This window comes from Aquila chrysaetos, chromosome 3 (assembly GCF_900496995.4).
Source record: "Aquila chrysaetos chrysaetos chromosome 3, bAquChr1.4, whole genome shotgun sequence".
Taxonomy (NCBI): domain Eukaryota; kingdom Metazoa; phylum Chordata; class Aves; order Accipitriformes; family Accipitridae; genus Aquila; species Aquila chrysaetos.
The window spans coordinates 41,356,418-41,379,912 of record NC_044006.1 but is presented as its reverse complement, the minus strand read 5'-3'; the positions used below and the strand labels follow the sequence as shown (position 1 = coordinate 41,379,912).

General features: G+C 37.2%; 1 protein-coding gene across 1 annotated transcript in view; it reads right to left on the bottom strand.

The window, feature by feature from the left end:
• Positions 1-23,495, bottom strand: part of HIBADH (3-hydroxyisobutyrate dehydrogenase) — an 85,351-nt gene that overhangs the window by 28,108 nt on the left and 33,748 nt on the right. The gene's annotated exons all lie outside the window — the stretch shown is intronic.

The window sequence follows — 23,495 nt, the reverse complement described above, 5'->3', positions numbered from 1 at the left end:
CATGTATGTGTGTGCCGATGCATGCATGCACACACACAGAATTCTAGCTGTTTGTGGCGATGATTTAATATAGTGACTGGATAATGAGCTGTGCTCCCCGCAGCAAGTGAATCACCATTTAATGCTATTATCAACAGTTCATGACCCACCGGCATGAAATGTCAGCCTGATTAATCTGAACACTACTGACCTCAGAGAGGAAAAGCTACCTTATTGTCAGAATTTAAAATATAATAAAACCATACACAGAATATAAATACCTGATCAAGCAAAGGCATTAACAGAGAACCTACTTTATTTTGCTCTACTGTTTCTTTTAAACTTGCTAAGGCACATTTTTTTAAAAAAAATAAATACTTTTGTCTAGTCAAGCAGGAAGCAATCCATTAGGACCTATTATTTTGATGTACAGTGAAACATTTCAAAATGGCTGTCCAAATACAAACCCCAGGTTGATACAAATAAGAAAAAAAATTAGAATATGCTAGTGTAGGACTTGCTACTGTCAATTCATATCAGGAAATGATCAGAAATTGTTGCTTTTCTAAGGTCAATGAGGCAATAAAAATACCAATCTGTAAATAGGAAACAGTTTATATGAGTGATGCTGCACAGCTCATAGAAGAAATCTACCTTAACTTAGTAAGACCAATACACTTCAAGAAGATTAGCAACTTGTGGCAGTTATATTCATGAATACAAGGGGAACCCCTCCCACATTTTATCACATTTACAGTGAAGATTTTTTCTTTTGTAATTCAGTATCATGATACAGCCCCACTCAACACAATTTTTGTAAACATATCTATTCTCTGTGGAGAATAAACCATGAAAACAAGAAACAACACACCTTTTACCAGTCAAAATGAGGGTAGTACAATTTTGCTGTATCTTGTCCACATCTCTTTTTAATTTAACCTGGCTAGGAGCCTTATAAAAAAATGCAGAACTTTTAAGCCAGTTTTTCAGGATTCTGTACATCACAGTATATAAATAACCCAGGCTGAAGCTGGTAGGACTACATGGCATTTATCTGTCAAACTATATTAACTGACACAAGCATAGTAACTACTATGGTTTATTGTTAAAACACAGTACTGCAAAATAGCTGAAAACTGCTGCAGTTACTTTTAAAATGAAAACCACAATGGTTTCACCCCCACTTTGTATCGTCACCTGGTACTGAAAAGGTTAAAGGATTTTCAGGACAAGGGACTGGAAAAGAACTGAGTAAAATCCCCAAAACTGCCGACATATGAATGGAATGACCATGGGTGAGACAAGAATGATCACTCCAAGTATTGACTTATAACCACTGGCAGCCAAGGGAAGAAGAACATGTCAAACTGACTTGACTAAAACTTGGACAAAACATGAACCCTGATGTCTGAACTCCCAGTTCAGAGCTCTGCTGGAAATGTAAAGAAGGAATAAAGGAGTTCTGGACACTTACACAGGAAAGTAATTCATACTGCCAGCACAGACATAATGTTTAAGCTTTGCTTTTCCATTCAGAAACCAAACAAGTTCTTGTATGCCAGTTGACTAATAAGTGTTAGCTTGTTTTGCAAAGGCTGTCTTATGTAGCTGCAAATACTGCTAGCTGCAGTGTGCCCAAATGGCTAACAGTATCTGACAGCAGTTTAAAACCTCTCCTGCACCCCTCCTCTGACCTTACAGAGGGAAAGAGGGATTTGCCATACAGTAGCACAGCCATGGCGCGCTCACTCTTGTAAACATCAGACCTAGTAATGAGAAGCGTTAACACAGAGAGGCTGTATTTAGGTCTCCATCAAGCACAAACTGTACACCTGTCTGCTAGGATGCCCAAAATCCTTTCTGTTATCTGTAACTGATGACCACCTTCATGATCATGGTGCCCTCTTACTCTATTGCAGATTGGCTCACCTACAAGTCTTGCAGTTAGACTGCATCTTCTGCTCTCACAAAGCTATGTAGCACTCTTTTGCTACCCAAAGCTGCTTTGCCTCTGTGGTTCCTCACTGTCCACTCATTCTACAAGCCCTTTTAGAGACTGTTTGCCATAGTCATTTTTGTTCTGTCTGAGTATATCGCTTTTCACCACTTTTGCCTCCTGGAGATGACAAGGAACAAGGGAGTGGGGGCTTGTTCTTCCCCTTTCTGAAAAGCTCCTTGACACAACCAAAGTCCAGCAACAGAGTAGTCCATTCAGACTAAGGTCACAACCCTCCACAGTCCTGACTGTGTTGGGTAGATGCTACAAGTCACGTCAAGTGGCAAATTTTGCATACAAACACAGTGTCAAAGATACAACATGTATTAAATAACAGTTTAACCACAATTCCTATGTTGGACAGACAGATTCCCAAACCATCTTAGAAATATCTTGAAGGAAGGTGGTAGTGGCTTACCACAACAGTGGCAACATGGAAGACAGCATCGATGCTGAACTTAGAGAAAAAAAGGACCTGCCATTCTTGCCTAAAGGCAGGCAGATGACAACCAAATAAATCCAATTTTCCAAACCCTGTGTAGTTCAGTCCACTTTATTTACCTGTTGTGTTATTTTGTTTGGCTTCTACTCTTCCTCATCATGTAAGAGGGGCATTTAAGAGAACAAAACAACCAAAATGTGATAGAAAGATGTTATTTGTAACTCAAGCATTATAAATAAACTCAGTAAAATTGCAGGTATCAACTCTAGAGTGGAGATGCATGTAGTAATAACCAAGGAAAGATATAACTAGGGTTTGCAAGGTGGAGAGGCAAGGATGGAGGACAGAACTGCATCCTGTCTAGGAATACAGTTGAAAGGAAGGACCAAAAATGAAGCAGAGAACCTACATGATTCATACACTAGAAGGAAAGAAACAGCCATCCTTAAGGGTAAACAATTTTCTCATCTTGAGCCACATTTATTTTCTATTTTCAAAATTTTTGATATAGAAAAATCAGATTGCATTAGAAATGCACTGAATCATATATACTGAAGAGATGTAATTATTGTTAATACTGAAGAAAGAAGTCAGAGAGTAGCCCAAAACCTCCTGTTTTCAAGTATTCTCTAGAATATTTTGGCATGCATGTAATTGGTTCCATAGATTTGGACTGTTTTTCCTCCTCACTCGCAAAAAAATAATGAGGAAGCAAGAACCTGGAATAAACAATGTAATTTGGCATGTTTTCTACTTGGTTTATAGCTATCTCTAAAATGCTCAAGATCATTCTGAAATGTTAGCAAAAGAGAAAACAGTGGCTAGAATAATTTTTTAAAGTATGCTTTTAAAAGCTCTTAAATGAAAAGAAAAAAATACGTTTGTTTCATAAGGAGATAACATTACAGTTTCAAATTAACTTTTTAAGTACACAGGAATGTAGATGAAGAAAAAATAGCACGTGCTTGATATAAACACAGAAAATAAATTTTTAAAGAGGTTATCCTGCAATCTTTCTGTGCTTACTCTGGTCTTACAATATGTAATTAGGAAGCATTCTTTTTTTTGCCCCCAAATGTAGCCCAGTCAGAGATTTGGGCTTTCATTCATAAAGAATGATAAGGAAACAAGGAAGGATAGGTGAACTCCAGCAATTTATTTCAGAATACAGATTTAATTCTAGTAAACACTCTCAAGCAGCAAAGTTTTCCTAATTTTTGTATTGTCTCTTCTCTTAGATTAAAGGGGGAATCATGTACATGAAGTATGGCTCTGGCTCCTGCTGTATCCCTTATTCATCAAGATACTACAGTTTAGTGGGGGCTTTAATAAGGAAAATATAGAAATATGATCAGGTCAGTACTTAATATAAACTTTTTTGGCTACCTATCCAGAGTCTCAGCAGGAAGTCAATCTGTGTTCTCTATACTCAGAAACCTCAAAAAAGAGGCTTTGATGACACCTGTATATCCCTTTTCCTGGAGAGTGAGGGAAAGAAGGAAGAGAGAAGAGAGTTGTTTATGGAGAAACTTACAAAGCCTATTTAATTCTATATAATTTTAAATAAATAACTGCTCCAAATTTGAATTTAATATTCAAAATGACATCAAAAATTAAATGCCTGAACCAGTTACAGAGCAACTGGCATAGAAGTAAAGCATCTGCACCAGAAATTACTAAAATTGGCACAGACTATACACAGACAGTAATCAGATCTGCTAAACACAGCCTTAACATTATACTCTTATCAGGGAAGGTAATCATACCTGCTACAACATTTGAAATACCAGCCCCTTAATCACTTTTGGCTAAACATATAAGGTGCATTTTGGCATTTCAACAATTCAATTTGCTGTGTGTACAGTACAGTTTTTCAGACTACATTGCCTGTCTCTGTGCAGCCTCTATATATTTATATCAAGTACAACTCCTCACTTCCTTTGTGCAAAATCCACACACTAAAAAAAAGAAAAGAAATGGATCAGAATCACGTACAGGAAGCAAAGATGCAGCACTTACTTTTAAAAAAGCTGTTTTCTATCTTGTGTCAAGGGTTAACTAGAACTCAACATAGGAAACAGTAAAATGATTATGTAAGCATCTCCAAATGTTGCCAAGTCTCCCTTCTTGAGGTAGCTGTTCAATGTTTTGATTAGAGATTTGCACCATTGTTCCAGGAGAGATGGGTCGGTCAATGGTATTTCTCAACAATATTATATTTAAATACATGAAAAAAAATTTAAAATGACAGGTTAATGTCCTAAAAAGGACATTTCCAGAATCAGATAAAAGTGCACTCAAAAGGTTTCTGCTTATTTAGCATATGGACTTACAGGGATTATATACACATCAGACTTAAAATATTTCCCCACCCCAAAACAATATATGTAACAAAAATTCAGGGTGGCAAGGGAAGAGTTTTGTTGAGTATGTTCTCTAAATGCCTACTTTTTTAATCTGATGGACACAAACCAGTGATTTGCTCAGTCATCATTGCTGTTTGAACAGAAATGCTTTGAGGTTCCCATTCTGCAAGCCAAATCTTGTGAGTTTTATATTGCAGCATCACAGGACTCAACAAAACTTGTAACTTGTTAGTTCAGCCTTCTTTGATGAATAGATATAAAAATTAATTAAAAGGTTTAATGGCATTATTCCACTTCTTTCAAAGTGGAACTTTTTGTAAATTACTTATTGCATGCTAAGCATTTATTACAGTCAATAAGAAAAAAACAAAGTAAAAATGTCTAAAGGCTATAAAACAATCAAAGTGGTCTTTATTTTGACAATTTCTCTTATTCATTCTCCATTCATATGGATTTCTTTTAAAAGAGAGAACCCTTTCTGGACAGTCTCTGAGGTGGTTATCAAAATGCTCTTGATAAAAAGAAACCCACCCATCCCTCCAAATTTTGAAGTTTTTGGTCTTACTTTAACAGTCTAATCTGTCTCTTCTTGACACATAAGGGAACTCATATATCCTGCAACAGAACAAGATGGATTAAACAGATAAATTACAATAGGACATTATACAGTTGATTCCAGACAGTGCCAGAGGGGCACCAGCCTGTCAAATCCATGTGCAGTAGTTCAGGCAGGGAATCCGAGCCATCTTACAGAGAAATGGAATAGGGACCCAGCATTAAATTAGCGTGCTAGAGTAGACTCAAAGACTGGATGAACGGGATGCTTTGTGAGGCTGTTTCACACTGATGTCACCAATACAGAGTCCTCCGTGCATAGGAAGGCCTTTGCTGCTACCAAGTATCCTGAACTTAGGTGGGTACAACATACTCCTTCATCAAAAAAAGACTCCAGCCTGAATATAGCCAGGGTGCAGAAGTCCAGGCAGGGAATCCCCGCCCACCTGCAGAGATATGAACCATTAAATTAGAGAAGGAGTCTTATAGGGGTCCCTCTGCTACCTTCAAATTACAAAGTGGGTAGAAGAGAGCCTACAGCTAGGTTGCCCTGACTTGAGAGTGGTAACAGAGCATGGCTACAGTAGAATTAGGCATGACTGTTAAAGGTACCCAAGCTTTCAGATGTGGAAGGTAGGGACTAGATAAAGGTTGTGATAAGAAGAATCATAATCATAAGTGACAGGACTAATCAAGTGAGGAAGGCAGATAAACCCGGTGGCAGAATCGACTGGTCGGGTTTACAAAGGCTGAATGCTACTTGCCAGAAAGAAAGAGAACACAATAATAAGGAAGGGACTAATGTTCAACTTTGACATAGAATTTTTCAGAAAAAAGGTAAAAGTTTGGGCTACTGATTTGACGGAAGTCTGTGGATGACCAGCCCATAGGAACAATCCAGACACTGATGCTTGAAGAACAGTAGAAAACAGGTCTCTCCTCCAGCCTCCCCAAAAGAAAGTAAATTAATAAACTCAGTGAAGCAAGAAGATCCTTAAGAAATTAGGATGGCTAGGGATACTACATCCAATAAAAAACTATTCTTAGTTCCCTCAGTTTGTGGGGGTTTGCATACAACAAAAAAGGGACTGCCCAAATCAGTAGCCTGCAAGTTAGACAGCAGGCATCTACTTGTTTCGACTACGTCAACTTGTAAACAGGAAAAAGTAACTTCAATGAGGACAGAAATAATAAGCGGATGAGAGTATGTAACTCCTGTTAGTGGTTTTATTACTGTTTTGGGAGTGGAATGACCTGGATTCTAAACTCCTGGTGAACAGGAACTTTCCCAAGTTTGGGAGGGACAACAAAGTTTAAATACATCAGCTTAATGCTTAGTGTCTGGGGCTCAGGGAAGTTAGGACCAAGCAACTTGGAACAAGAGAGGGATAGACCTAATTTGTCACATCACTTCTTGGAGCGTGATAGAGGAAGAGATTTCTAGTATTATGCATATTCTTTTCTTACCTATACAGAATATTTGCACACACTACCCAAGTAAAATAGTTGTTGCCTCAATTGTTACTAACACTTTCCTTCACAGTGTATTTCCATGAACTGCTCTGTTTAACTGAACCTGCTGAATTTAGGATACAGCAATATTAGTACCCATGGAAGGGATACAGGGGAAAAAAGCTCTAGTACTTTGTCTTACAAAAGTATTAAGCACATAAAAAGGCATTTCTGTCACTGACTGGGCATGCTTGGTTAGATGCAGAAATATAGGTATTGAAACTAAACATGTAGAAACTAACACCAAGTGATAGATTTCCAAACAAAATGCTGGAGAACAGGTTAGTCCTGTCCTTGTTAAAGGATGGAAAAAGCTTTCAGAAGGTTCACTCTTAGTGGTAAAGCAGCAGCTATTTAACAGAAGCAGGTTTCTGAAGCATCTTAACAACTCTCACTGGTGACTTGTTACATCTTACCACTGGTCCCTGCAGGTCCTGTACCCTGACAGGCAGAATGAAAAGATTCTCTAACGGGGCCACTGGCTGTCAGAAGCCACCAGCTGGCCTGCCAGGGCTTTGCAATTGCAGAGGCCAGCTGACAGTCTGGGTGTTGCTGACCATGCTGAGAAACGTGCCACCCAGCTGCTGTGTGGTCACATCCATCTGGAGATCTCCAGCCAGACAAATCTCTGGGCCTGTCAGATCTCTTCAGCAAGCCTTGTTATGCAAATTCAATTACTCAAGTGTGCCCTATTACTGCTGGCTAACTGCTCCTAGAACCAATCTCACACTGACAGTCAGCTCACATTTTTACCCACCAAAAGTACCTCATTTATTCTTGCTCAACTATTCCCTTGTATCATTAAGGCAGAACAGACAGAGTCCATAGTACTGTAACCTCTCTGCAGTGGGTTACTATTCCTTGCAAAGAGCTTAGAGAGAAATTAATTTAAAAACATACAGCATCTAATCAAACATGAGTTAAAGCCACACTATCTACATAATTTACCACTAGAAACAGGAATTATAAAACTTTGACAGAATTCTAGCTCATGTGATGAGTATTTTAAAAAGCAAACAAATAAACATGAAACACAATATTCAGGAAAGCAGTGAATTGTGCTTGAGGTATTTGCTTTAACACAGGGCTACAGGTAATGAAAAGCAAGATTTCTCATTTTATCTAGCACACTGGTGTTTAGGTTTGTTCAACTAACAGGACTGCTGCAGCAATAACCACCTACTTCTTTCACATATTTATTTATTGAACCTAATTTAGATGTAGTCTGAGCTATTATTTAGTTTTCCCTGACATTGAGATATGAAAGATTTTATTCAGAGCATTCATCATGTAAATGCAACAATGTATAATAGAAAAGTTTGGTGAAGATTTAGAAAGGACGAGTTAAGCATCATATTGTTGATTTGCTCAGTATATAAATAAAGGTTTCTGCTCAACACATCATTGTGAAATTGCATGCCTTCATTTTGAAAAGTTATTCAAAAGCTGACATAGGAAGCATTAGCAGATAAAACACTGTTAGCTAGAACAAACTAGTGTAAGTATCTATATCTAGCATATAAGCCAAATTTAAAGTATTTGTGTATTTTCAGTATTTGTGTGTTTACTTTCAAGTAAAAGAAATATTGTTAGTGAACAAGAATACTGGAGAGGTTTTCTAAAGCAAAGAATGCAGCTATATTGAGTACAAGGCTACAGCATGGTAACTTAGCTAGATCAATATGCAGCACGTTTTAAAACCAATTCAGGTCTCAGGCAGATGATAACAAACCAAGCCAAGTCTTCCTAACCTAGTTCTCTTTCCCTTCACAGGAATGAAGTTGCCTTTCCAAGTGTTGGTTAATCTTTTCAACTCCTTTCAACAGTGAGTTTTGGTAAAGAGAAAAGGATTGGGGGGAGATTTACTTAAAAACCTTATCGTTTACCCTCAAAAGGTTTTGTCTTCAAAAATGGCTACTAAACAAATTTTTTAAAAAACAGTGTTGGAAGACTGTGGGGAAAAATATTAAGATGCAATCGTAAGTCTATGAGTTGATTAATGCCTAGGAATCTGAGCTGTTGTGAAGGAAGATATGAGTCAAGCTTTGGGAGAAGCTGGAAAAATGGCACAGCACACCGTGCTGGCAGAACACTTGGCATGAGCAAGGGAGATGGGAAGAAAGATATATTTGAGAGAGAGGCATTGCTGTGTTAAATCTTGAAAGGGGAAGACACACAATGCAGACAGAGATCAGAAACCAGAAGAAGGATTCCAGGAACATACTTTCAGCAGACTGCAAGAAATGAAGACTTTAGGTGAAAGATAATAGCAGGGATACAAAGAATCATGAGAGGCCAAGGAGAAGTTAAAATACACAATATGCCAAGGCCTGAGATGACTGGGTCATGGACCAAGGCCATACCAATAGTACAGGAAGATTCTCAAACAAATCTAAGTGAAACGTCTGCAGTATTTAGAACACACCCAAGTTCTTGGAAAAAGAGAAACAAAAGTCAAATACGATAGTAGGACTGCAGTTTGAAAGAGAAAAGTACTAGTGATGGGGAGGGACACAGCTGACTAAAACTGTACAACAGCAAAACCTTTCTAAGATTGTAAAATAGTGGGAGGGAGATGGAAAGATGTTTTTGCAAAACAGAGCACATGGTAAAGAAAATAAGACACATCTGCAAGTACACCAGAAAATGGATGTTTGAATTCAGAACAAAACTGTTACAGACAGAAAAAGTGATTTTTGAAACAGCCTCATGTTTATTCTTCAATTTTTATAAAGGTACCCAAATTCAATTGAGCAAGGTAACGTAAGTAAAAACTTAACAGCCTTACTAACGGATCCTAAGAAATCGTGTAAACAACCCCAAAGAAGTCAGGAAAATTACCATTCCCAAAGAAAATTATTTTTGATTAATTGGGCAGGGGTGGATGGGAAAAAGAACGAAAGAAAAGTATAATGGAAATGCACACTATTGGCACATCTGGTTTTGATTTAGGAGCACTGCTTTTGAAGGAGCTTTAAGAGCCTCATTCCTAATGAAGCCAAACACATTCTTGTGAAAATCAACTGAGGGATGTGCACGGAACTCACACCCCTCTCCCTATCCTCTCCTTCTTAAGGAGGTGGCATGAGAAAGCATTTTCTAAAAAAATGGGAGTCTGAGAGAATACCAGACCTAAAATGAGTTTCATTCTACTTTCTATCCACAAAAACCACAGTATCCCTATTCAGGGACAAATTAGCACTCTGGGAAAGTTCTGTTTCATTGAAGTAATCTTGAATGACATCTTCCAGGCAAAACAATACGGACAGCTCTGATGACACCATCCTCAGGCTATTGGTGTCTGACAAAACCAAGTCAAGTTTGCTACAAAATTTCTGTAACAATAATGCAAATATTGTTGTCAGACTCAGGCTATTCTTCTCTATTTATGTGACATTAACATTTATTTATTACAAATCAAGATACAACTTTTAAAATGGAAATTAAAGAAGCAATACTGACCCACATTCCATTGGCGAAAAAGACATGGACAGATAATCCAAAAATAGTTATTTCAATAAAACAGAGAAAATCTAATGTCAGCTAACTCGGTCACCTGAGAAGTACCCTCAAGATGATAGGATTCCATCACTTGGTATTATCCAGTACTGATCCAATCCTAACTATATCAACTAGTAATTTCACTTTCTGTATTCCTTAGTCACAGAACTGACAGCCAAGCTCCTAATAGTTCAGTTTCTTGCTAAGAAAAAGGGCATAACTATTTCCCACCAAGAGAACGAATGCAAGTAGATATTAGAGAAACAGCTCCTTTTGTTGACTCTTTTATCCCAATCTCTTGTTCCTAACCAGAAGTAACAAGAGGCGCATCACACAGGTAGTTCTAAAACAAGCTATAAAAGCACTGTGGTTTTCCTCCACAAAATGCCAAAGAAATCAGAATGTCTGTTCATGCAATTCTCACAGCAAATTTTATTCCTGCATTATGCAGTATTCTGCACCGAAGTTTCACATGAAACATCAGCTTTAAAGCTCACATTGTCCAAGGTTCTCATTAAAACTGGTTGAACAGCTTAGTCTCCCACACACATACATTCAAAAATTCCACAGTCAACAAGAGTCAGGGGGTTCTTTTTTTTGATCTGAAAGGCTGAAATCCTACATGAGAATAACATGAAAATTACTTATTCTTAACTTCTGTCATTTCCTAGGTGCCTGATGCAGTGAAGTATGAAAATGTATATGCCTCCTAGATTTTTGTTTAATCATGTCTAATGAAGCTGTGGGTGTTCTTGGTAGATATATATACTGATTTAATTCTTTACTTTAATCCTAACAAGCTTCTGCCCTAAATGATAACTTACGTTAGTGCATTCATTTCATAGATTAATACTGCAAGGCATTAGAAAAAAATTGAGTGCTAGTTTTTAGTTTGTTGCCTTAGAATTTGGTTGATTGCCCCTTTGTCATAATACTTTGAGAAAAGCCAAACACGGACAGGCTTTTTATTCAATCTACACTGTGCCAGTGTATACTTCCACCACTACCTACTTTCAGAGATTTAATTTTTAAAAGGAAACTACTGTTATTTTCATCATTTTCCTTTGTTTCAAATTCCATTTCAACAGTCTGAAAGTCTCCCCATTTTAGGTGCATCCTTGTGAAAGCAGTACAACCAGAATATGTTAGCCATAAAGCTGTGTGTCACATCCCTCATTTCTATAATGGATTTACATTTTAGTATTATTTTTTCAGACCTGCTTCCCATATACTCTAACATTTATTTGTTTTGTATGCTGATCCATATTAAACAGAAGCTTTCACTAATTAGCATGCAAGGATATACAGTGAGTGGCTTTAAAAAAAGAAAATGTCTTAAGTGCATTCAGCTAACTCAAAATCAGGCAGCAATGAGGAGTTAATCAAGTGTTTTTTTCCTTAGTGAGTACCATTTTATATTTATCAACACTGAACTGTATTTGACTCCATGCTGCTTGATCATGTATCTTAATTTGTTGCCTTACAAATTAACTGAACGTACTTTCGTCATCATATCCCCCCAAACCCCAATGTATCTCGGTCTATTCTGCTCTCAAGTGACCAAAATAATTTTGAAGGACTTGTAAAAGATGAAACTCTTTTTCTCTTTTTTCCCAGATAACTAGATCACAATGTGGAGATGAAATTGTTGGGGTGGGAAGGAACTCTACCACCCATAATATTTCTAGATTCACAGAGTGGCAGCAGGTAGTGAAAGGTGCAGAACAGAAAGGAAGAATAAGATAGCTGTAGTTTTCCTGATCTGAAAGCAGAGACAGAGCTTAGAGAGATTAGAGAAGTAAATCTCTCTTTAGATCAGAATCGGTTCACTTAGGGCCACTGCCACTGATTAAAGGGCATTTTAAAGGGTTAAAAAGAGCAACCTTTATGTCTAGCAAGAGCTTCCATTCATCTGGACTGCCAGAAAATGTTTGGTCCTCTCCTTTTGTAATGATTCACTTTGGCTACCTAGCCTGTCACATCCAGTCACTTACTGATGGCAGCCAGGGTTTTTCCTGGGCTCACTGGAATACTGTTGAGACAGAAGAGATCCTTTGCACTGAAGGTGGCTTCCACATGGTGTTGGGATCCTTTCAACAGCAGCTGTTGGGTATCTGCTGTACCTCTCCCACATTCCCAGCAACCACCATGCTTCTTCTCAGAGCCTGTTCTCATAAAGGAATTAAGAATAGACCCAATCTATACACATATATTAAGAGCAGACATCAAATGGGCCCAGAAGAAGAGAGTATCTGTGTGGGCCTGAATGCAATTCTTTCAGTGTTTAATTTGGTGCAAAACCTAGCTCATCTGCTTTTACAAAATTTTAAACCTTTCTATCAAAACACAAGCCAAAGGAAGAAGATAACAAAGAAGGAACACGTATGTTCCCTGCCTCAGCTCATTATGAGCAGAGTGCTGAATGTTTTCTGTGAAAACCATTCCTTTATGTACGTGAGATTAATAATGGAGTCTGTAAGGTCATTCTTCAGCAATTTTCAAGTTCTCTGAAAACTGAAGTGGTCAAGTCAGAAATATAATCAAGGCAGAAACAGAAGGATGTCTATGACAAGTGTTCACCTTGTAAAGACACTATGACAAGTAATTTATTCCAAAACAGATGGGAGCCGTTATTTCCATATAGCAAGATTCCATCCAACCTGCACTAAAACCCACAGATATAGTTAATCTGCAAGATTTTAACCCATGTGATCCAAGCACAAGAATAAATAATAAACACTTCCCAACATTTCACAGAACTTGCCAAAAGATGAACTGTAGACTTAAGACGTTGGAAGGAAAAAAAAATAATTGCAGACATAGGCAAGGACATGGCCTAACAGAGGCACTTGTAAAAAGGTTGCAATGGACAAAAATTATTTGGATAGTGCAATTACAAAAACAAAACCAAATTTTACAGTGGCTCCCTCCAAAAGATATACAAATTTCTAACATGCAAAAGAATCAGGAGTTGCTCCCTCCTTTATAATAGGTGAACATTCAGGGACAGATTTTTCTTCTCCATAAAATTTGATATTTACACTTACCTTCCATTCCACCTACCTAAAAAGAACATTTAAAAAGACTAAAACACAGGGGCACAAGAACATTTACTACAGATGTATCTCTGCAAATTGTTCTGCAGATACAGACTGTATTACAATAATGACTACTTAATAAAAATGCATTCTACTGATGCAGATCTGCCTCATGAAATTCTGAACTTGACTTATTTTTGTTCCAAACTTTTATTTGTACAATTTTGACAAAACATTAGTGTACCACTACTGCAGCTTTATTACTTTGTAAAAGGAAGTCTGGGCAAGAAATACACAAGTTCACTCTGTACACAGACTTTTCACTTCTTTCAGCTCTGCCCTTTGATTTTACATTTAAATATTATCAAAACTGAGTAATAAAAAAATCCATAATCATACTGAATTATTTTCCAGTTTTTAACCTTGTGCCAGTGTCACTAGATTTCTGCACTGAGCATGTCTACAACACAATCTGCACTTCTTGTCAGACAAACAAGCCAACTACAAAACAAGTTAACTCACAAACTCAAAATGTACAATCAGAGCAACATAAAGTTCCTGCTCCTTTTTAGAGCTCAGGTATTTATGTAGTACAACATAGTCTGACATATAAGCACAACTTCAGACACTACCAATAACGCAATCAACCCCAAATGCCTTTAGTTTCCTTCTGAAAAGAATGCCCTTGAGAAAATTGTAATTCTGATCAAGATATAAACCACAGAAGAACAGACATCCAGGGATATGGGAGCATTCTTGGGAGCAACAAGTATGATTATTACCTTGATGAAAAAAGGACAAATTATATATCACCCAGTTGTGAGTCTGATGCCAATTACAAATACATCTTTTCAATTTCAATCATGTTCTCTGGCACAACAATTCCTTCAGAGTCTCTGAGGGCTCATATGAAAAAATGTTTATGCTAACTAAATCTAAGAAATCTGGATTGAGCATTTTTGTTGTTTGAGCAAAAACTACAAGTCACACTTTCCTCTGCAAGGTTGCTTTGGCCAAACGGGCTGTCATCTGCGATTTGTATTTTTAACCATTTAATGGGCAGCATTAAGTAGAAAGATTTAAATGAAGCCACTATTGGTATACTTCCCAGTTCTGACAAGCCTTATCTTCTTTATGGCAAAGGAAACTCTTAAGTTTCTCCACTGCTCCCAGCATCCGCTACTGAACTTTGATGAACTGTAGAAAAGAAGTTACGAGTCACAAAACCTATGAGTGAGGAGACAAACACGGAAAAAAATCTGCAATATCAGGAATAAAAGATGATGGCAAACTACAGAGATGGCTTGAAGCATATTTGCAAATAGGAGACTGGGAGGAGAAAATGCAGTCACAATGAGACCCAGGAGAACCAAGTCACAAATAGGAGACCCAAGGAGATCAAGGAGAGAGATTTATACTATATGAAGTTTTTCTTGCATGGGAGAAGCACTTTCCCTTGAAACACTGCACTGGAGGAAGTTGAGATGACGCCATATGGCCACCTGGTCAAGGCAAGGAAGAGTGGGCCAACAGAGGGCTATCATTAAAGAGGTCAAGAGACATGTACAAATAAACCATGAAAGCGATAGCTATACCACAGATAAGATAACTCACTAGGAAAAAAAAAAAAAGGACAGTGGATCAGAAAATTTAATCTTGTGGAATGACAGGCAGGAACTTTTTAGTCACAATTTTCAATCATTCTAGATAAAGGAAGCTTCGTTCTGGCCCCTTGAATGGCTTCTTTGCTATTTGTTTTGTCACATGTTACATGCAGTTTTTCTACTCTGCCCACTTCCACTGCTGTGGGGTACAGCCTGCTGCATCAATTTCCAAACAAATTGAAATCCTACAGCAGGCTCATCTTAGCTTCAAAGCCAGAAGCACTGTATTAAATTTCTTGCTGCTTACTACACTGCCTTTTAAGGTTCTGCTGAACACACAGTCTGTGGGTCATAGGTTTGGGACAGCAGTACCATGCAACAAACCATGTGCCAGTCTCCTGCAATTCTCCCCAAACCTCTATTGCAATAAGCCCACCATAATGGTGGTTTGATACTACCCCTTTCACTAGAGCAGCCATGTCCTCCCTTTTGTCCTGTCATTCTGTCATCCTGTTTATGTTGATCAAGTCTCTGCTCTAGCTGTATTAGCTGAGGGATCTATTCAAAAGAATAGCTGCTCTGGCCAGCCCCCCGCCAGCCACAATGGATACTCTAATAATTGCAGCAAGTGCAAGAGGATAATAATAATTAGAATAAACGCTATCCTGCAGTCCTAGCAAGGACAGAGATGGAAATGGACATTTTATTAATTACTTATTTCCCTTCATTCTCAAAAGCAACATTCCAAATCTGCTCTCATACTGCATCCATTTCTCTCATGTTTAATGACTCAAAGTTGATAGTGCTGGTCTTGGTGATAAAGTAGAGTCACTGCCAAAAATGGAACCCACAGGAGCATTTCTATAAACATCTCGCCAGCCACCAGAGAAGGGAGTAGATGAACTTTGGTAAAGTCACCTTAGCTGTTATAGTAAAATTGCATGAGTTACATAAAGAAGGATGCTTGTGCTCTAGGTACTCTGGAAATACTGTGAAACCTCAGGTACCAGAACTGGAGGCTATCTCAGGAGGAATGAATTGAAATATTCCTTAAGATTCATCACCCCAGTGAGTCACAACATTCACTCAAGCAGTACTTCTCCAGCAAGAGTATAATAGTACCCCACTGCATTACTCTCAGTGACCTAAGCTGATTTCACAATATTTACCATTTTTTCTAGAGATGTTCCTAATTATGGATCTAGCTATCCAAGAGATTCCCTTCCATTGATAAATACAGCCTCCAACAAATACCATCTACCATATTAATCTACCAACAGCAGATTTATGTATGCAAGTTATGGAAACTGTATGGCAGTTACTCCAAGATTATGGATTTCAATCCTGTGAAAAGAAAATTAAAGAAAAGAATATGAAGTCACCCACTAACTACAATGCATTCCAAGCTAAAACAGATCGTGTGGTTTTCCCCACTTATAAATAAAAATAATTCCTTATAAACTAAGCAAGCTCCAAATGAAGACTTTTATTATATTTTCTGCTTTAAAAATAAAGCAGAAGCAGCTCAATTATTATGGGAATGGACAGAGGAGTTCTGTAACACTGAAATTTAGGCGTAAAGATTTACAGCTCATGTATTGTTCATAGTCAGAAAGGGGTTGACTGTCTGACCTGTAGCAAAATACATTGGTACTGCTGGTAAGACTTATAACAAATACATGTGTGCTGCAGCCAGTGCTTCTGCTACGCATTTTTCAAAATAGGTTCTTATAATCTTTTAACTCTAGTTCAGTCAGAAATTAAAAGAAATTAATTTCTGAGACCCTATTAGAAGTGCTTCCACATAGTATTTTTTAAAAATATTATTTTTATTATTTTTATCCAACTTTCATCAATTACTCATGCACCAGTTCATGAGAAAAAGTTATTCCTTTGTTCATCCATTCATAGAATACCATAAGGTCAAAGATTCAGTAGCAATAGCTTACTTGCATCTGGCAGGCCTCCAGGACAGTGTTTTTGCTTTATCTGGCCACTTAATATCTTCTAACAGTTAAAAGGGTCTTCAACAGAAGTTACTTTGCATTTCCACATGATATTGTCAGGAATGCAAGGACGCTTCTTTTAAATATCATGTATAATTAGATGAAAAACATTACAGAATAACACAATTTGATCTCATTACACTTGCTGCCAGACAGCAAAAAAACAAAAATGCAGCAAACTAAATTTCTAGGGAGAGATAACAGAGCATATTTCTTAATATCCTCATGTTAAGAGGGTTACTGAAGTATCCCTCAACATATGTAAAAATATGGTCACAGTGCCATAAATTCAGTATGTGGGAAGTGTTGGTACTAATTACTGGTATAGAACCTTGACATTAGACACTGCAAAAACCAAGCATCAACTAGACTAGCTCTTTGACAGCAAAGAGGTAATTATTAGGCTTCCACTCTTAAGGAATTCCCAGGACTTATTAATGCTAGCACACAAAAAAACCCTGATCAGAGAAGAATAGAAGCTTTTTTTCACTGTGATAACATGACTCACCTCTAAGAAAAAGATTACATATAATCAGACAATAAAAGACCCACTTAACAACTGCTTTGTCATGGGTTTGCTATAGATGACCTAATCATATAATCATTTTTCATTTTCACAGAAGCATCCAAGGAGGTGATTGACTAAATATGTTAACAGTTTCTTGAAGGCTGCAGAGTTAGAAAAAGAACTATATATTGCCTATTTACTTTCCTTTGGCTTTGTCACGATCTATCCAGGCAAAGACAAGCCACCAAATTTGTGACTGAATCCATGCAGTGAAAACCACATGCTCAAAGAAATTATAGGATCATGTATCAACTTGTCTGAGTTCTGGATCCCAAACACAACTTGACATGCAAAGCCTATTTTCAAAACTACTTAGATAATGAGAATCTTAAATCCAGCTACATGTGTCTTTGGATCACTGACACTGTTTAGTATTTTAAGACCAATTCTGAGACTCTCAGAACTGTTATGTTTAAAATTCCAACAACATGTCTAAGTTATAGTGTTCATGAAACAAGACACAGAATTTTCAGATCTGTCACACCTCAAAAATATCGGGACTGACTAGAAAAGTATACCTACAAAGAGATTTCATTCTTCCATGTGCTTCTTTTCCCTAGTATTTTCGGATATAACTCTGGCATCTGTATCTGACCTCTGCACACCGGCTACAAAACCTCTTCGCTGAGAGAGGAGTTTGGCACTGAACCTGGTTAACCAGATAAAGGTAGTGGAATCTCCATCCTTGAAGGTTTTCAAGACTTAGCAGAAGAAAGCCATAGCCTACCTCATCCAATCTTGGCAACAGTCTTGCTTCAAGGGGGAGGCTGGACTAGATGACCTCCAGAAGTCCCTATAAATCAGGACTTCTCTGAAAATGAGACACTAGGACAGTATGCTGGTATTTCTTTCCCAATGAGTGACAGAAAACATCCCCCTTAAACAGGCCAGATTTCAGAACACCCCTGGCATGCAAGAAGTAGCCTGGGATGTGCTAACCAATATTGCTTTCTATATTTTCTAGTTTTGCAATGCTTTCTCTGGTTGTTTGTGCTCAGGGCTCAAAGCCTTGAGGAAATCAAATTCTTCATCCAATAGGTCTGTAGTTTTTCTATTAGCCAAAGCAAGCTTAACATTAACAAAGCTATTCCTTTATGGTATAATATACTCATTCAGACAAACTCCTCCCACAAAAACAAGACGTAAAAGCTTCCCGTTCTTCATTTGGAGAGAGACATAAACCCTTGGCACTTTGAGTTCATCAGTAACAGAATTCTCCAAGCCAGCACCCATATGCATACAGTCCCCTCTCTTCCCTGTGACCCCTTCCTGCTTCCAGTTAGTAACTCTGGATCTGTCTTACCTATGTGGATGACACTTCAGCTTTTTCTTGGGCAGTCCACAGTCCAGCAGTGTCACATTCTCACCCCAATACTCATTACAGCATTTTCTACTTAGATATTTTTCTTCAGAGCCCACCTGTCTAGGAGAGCTGCATGCTTCAGAGACTACATGAAGAAAACCACAGATGAAGCAAAGCAGCATCTTCAGCATGCTGCTCTCACTTTTAGAAAAAATTTCCTCCCCAAAAAGTCAAGCATCCCCTGCTCCCCAAGAAATTTTAGAAGAAAATTTTAAGCTAAACTAAGATTTCTAGGACGGTCTTATTTCTCCTCGCCTTTTGACTTCCTGCCTTTAGAGAATGTTCTTCCTCCAAAACAGTCTCCAGCACCTTACTTGCCTGTCCATTTTTACTGGGGCGTACATACCTTTCCCTCCTCGCTTTCTTTCACCATACACATCCATGCCCTCAGTCATTCAAATTGGCCTGTCAGTAGAAGAAAACCACATTGTTCAGTAGTTCATTGTCATTCAGTATCTACAGCTCTCAACTGCTATCTTCTAGTTGCTTCCCATGCATACCCTGGATAAAGTACTGATTACTCCTACTGTTTGATACTCTTACTGTTGATTACTCTTACTGTTACTCCATTGGTCTTCAAAGGATACAGGTTATTTTCATAATATAGGACACAAGTGTGTAACTCGAAAAATAAAGTTAACAGAGGAACACAGACACATAGTTGATACTATGTTTAGAACTCAACCACCCCCATTCAACAGACTGTGTGGAACTGACACAGAATATCAGTTTTGCAAAAAATGGTTAACAAATATTTTTTCCACTGTCTAATCATATTAATCTGAGTTTCCTATAATACTATACATTACATATATAATAAATATGTTATTTAAATATAATTTCAAAGCTATCTCAGTCTTGTGAGGCATTGCAGTGTTGCAACTTTTAACCATTTTAACAATTAAATGATTTTACACAGACACAAAGTTTGAGATCACAACATAATTAAGTTACTAACAAACTGAAAATCTATCAATTCTCCTTTCTATAAAATTTTTATAGTAGCAACAAAAATTATTTCACTAGATAATCATTAATGCAACAGAAATAATTCAGCAAGAAGGTAAGGTGTATGCTACTACAATTACTGTCATTTTATGGCTTCAATACATATTTGTGTGGAAGGCTGAATGCAGTAAACACATCAGAGAACATCTTATTACCCAATAATGCACACAGTCAGCTACCTCATTGGCATTATAAAATGGTTATTTTAGGTTCTTGTTGTTGTAAGGAAATTGTACACTTTTTGCTGTTCATTTTATTGGGTCATTTCTGGTATGTAAGGTAGGGCACTGTAAGATAAGAGAAAAGCACACGGATATAAATGCACACATGCATGCTATTTAACATGTCCTATCTACTAGCACCTAAAAAGCATATAGTCCATAGGTGAGAACTTTAAACAGTTTATGTACACTATTACTTGCTTGAAACATTATTTCTGAAGTCATGAAAAAAAGTCAAATTAGGAACAAGCAATGATGTACTTAAAATTTCAAGATCAAATGTTCTCAGCTTACTAGTTGTCACTTTATTTAATAGGTGTTTTTATTTTTAAGACAACAAAAAAAATCCAGAAGTATTTATATCAGCGACATTGTTCACAAGCCAGCAAAGGACAGAAATGCATGCTTTTCCAGGACGCGTATTATTCCTCCAAGAAAGGAAACGCCTTGCTTTTTGCTCTAATGAGTGGGGTATTTTTAGTTTTTTCAACACAGTAATAATCTGAAACAGACAACGAAACACACACACACACAAGATGTTCTCTGACACCTTCTCTTCCCTCTTTCTTGTCAAATGAAGTAGGCCACAAGACCATAAAAGAATTAAGATTTTATATTCCAGTTGCTCTTGAATGGTTTTTACTCCAATAGCCACGTTTCCCTCACTGTTCAACACTGCAACCACTTGTTTCACAAACACTCCAACCAACACCCCACTACCCCACAGAATAGTTTTTGTTATTAGAGTTACTCAGTGTCCTGGGAGGGGGAAGTTCTGCAATCTCACCACACTTTATCTGGTCAGGCATAGCCCTGAGCAAAGGTACAGGAAAGTGTAACTATGGGAGAAAGACTTTCGAAATGAGTAACAGGACTGACCTTTGAAAAGTTACTGTACTTCTTGAAGACACTGTTCCTAACTCTTCTCAGTCCTGCTCCATTATCCAACATAAGCCAGCTGTGAATTCTGCTTCTAAAGCAGATTCTGCAGATTCCAGTTTTAAAACTTTCTGGGGCTTCTAAGGTTTTTACCTCATAATCTCTTTACTTATCTATTTTACACCCAATTTACAAAATTATAATTCTCTAATCCCATAAAATGGTGAAAACAATGGTCCCGGCAATCTACTTGAGAAGTTTCAGGGTGTTTTCTACAGAAGCAGCTTTAATTTCTTCCTCTACATTTACTTCCAAGCAGATATAAGCTGGAGGATAAACCAGAGGTTAGAAGTTTCCTATGTTATCACTAGTGTGGTATCTTTACTTTGCCACTAACTAGTGTTTTGTTTAAAAAATAAAATGAAATAAAAAATTTGATTTTGTTTTATTTTACTAGTGGGATTCCAGTACATCTGCTACAAATTGAGAGTCACTGGGAATATGAAGACTTTTTTTTCCCTTTACGAAAAGGCCTTTCTGTACTTTTTGAAATTGCATGTAGGGTTAAAACAAAATATTACTAGGAACATCACGTGCAAAAAACCATATGCATAGCCAGAACCTTTGCATACATGTAGATGTATCTTAAAAAAACCCAACTTTTGACAATAAAGTAGCCAAACTTTTTTCAGATTTTCTGAAGAACAAATGCTGCATATTTAAGCATTTCCATTTTTACTGACCCAAGCAAAAAAAATTTACAAACAGAAGGATGAAAAAAAATTAGAAGTGTCTATGTAGGAAATAATTCTTGTAAAGTTTAAAGCAGTAAGTACACAAATACTATAAAATCCAGCCACTCTAAAATGACTGTAGCTTTAACTGATTGTAGTAATTAAACATTCCCATTAGTCACTTATACTGAATTTTCTATTTTAAAAAATATGTTTCTCAAACCACTTTAAAAATGGGCAAAGCAATACACAACACTGCGTGGTTTTTGACACAACGTGTACACACATGTATTACCCAAGTCTAATGAAAAGTCAAGGAAAATTCTGTTTTCTGAAGTCATTAAAAGACATTTTAGTACTTTGTTCTTCCCCTTTCTTCCCCCCCACTCCCCAATTTTTATCTAGCTAGCTCAAGCAATGTATCAGATCTTAAATGGATCCTACTCTATTTTTTTTCCTTTATCCAAACATTCTTGTTTATCATCTCTGTGCTTTGAATCCCATAGCAGCTCTCCACAGCAGTGGTGTCACACTGAACTGAAGCGGTACACAAGGAATCAAAACTGTGTTATGGTTAAACAGGTCTACAAGCAAACCACTTCAACTTACAGAGATTCTTTCCTCAGCAACCATTATTTTTAATGAGGCCAGTTTACTTTTGGAATCTTGGCAAAAAACAGTCATTTACTCTAGTCCTAGAGCAATGACTGCAAACTGGGCAAACATAAAGATTACATGCAATGTAAAATCTGCATGTGCATATCATTACACAAAAAAACCATGATGTGCTGGGAAAGAGGCCTGTCAAGCTATCGTGTTTGTTAATGAAAAGAACAGTTTTATTCCAAACCAGTCTACTGTATCAGATTTGATAGAACAAGTGTTAACTAAATGTCGTGCTTAAAAGCTTTGATGAGAAAATCTAACACGTTAAAACTAAGAAACAGTTCAAGGACAGCAGGAGGCAATTCCAGAACACAGGCACAATCTATAAAGGCAAACTACCACAGCTTTTTGATGTTAAGTAAGTAGCAATATCAGTATACAACAAAGCTTAGAGGCAGACCATTGTATCAAGTTTAAAAGTTTAATATCCAGGGTCAAAAGCCTCAATTACCTATTCTACTACTACTTTTCTTAGTGAGGAAATCAATGTTAAAGTATGATTTGCTGAAAGCATTACTTAAATTATCACATGGGAGTTTTTTTATTCCCTTGGTATCTGAATTTTTAGTATTTCGGTTATGCTGCATCTCAGATACTCAGGCTACAGCAAAACATACGTTTGGAATTCAACAAGGTGGGAGGTCAGAGACACTTACTTTGAAAACATATACATTTCTTAAAACAGGTTATGCCCATTAAATGTCCTAAGAAAAAGGGCAACAGCACAAGAGGAGTGGCACTTAGCAGAACTGCAGATAAATTACTGCAGTAGCACTTCAAATTCATCCATTTCAGGAGAAAGTATAAAGGTACACATTCAAAAAATACAAAACTGGGGAAAAAAATCCCCCCTTACTCAAAATAAAGATTTACTATGTTTTTGACTACGTTATTGTATTAAATTTGTCAGACAGTCTACATGACATGTTACTGGCTATTTACTAATTTAGTTAATTGGTGAAATATGATTTTCTAGTTATTTTTTATGGGTATGTGCTTTCTTTTGTCCGTTTATAAAAGAATATGGAGGGTATGATTAAATGGTAATTGGAAATGG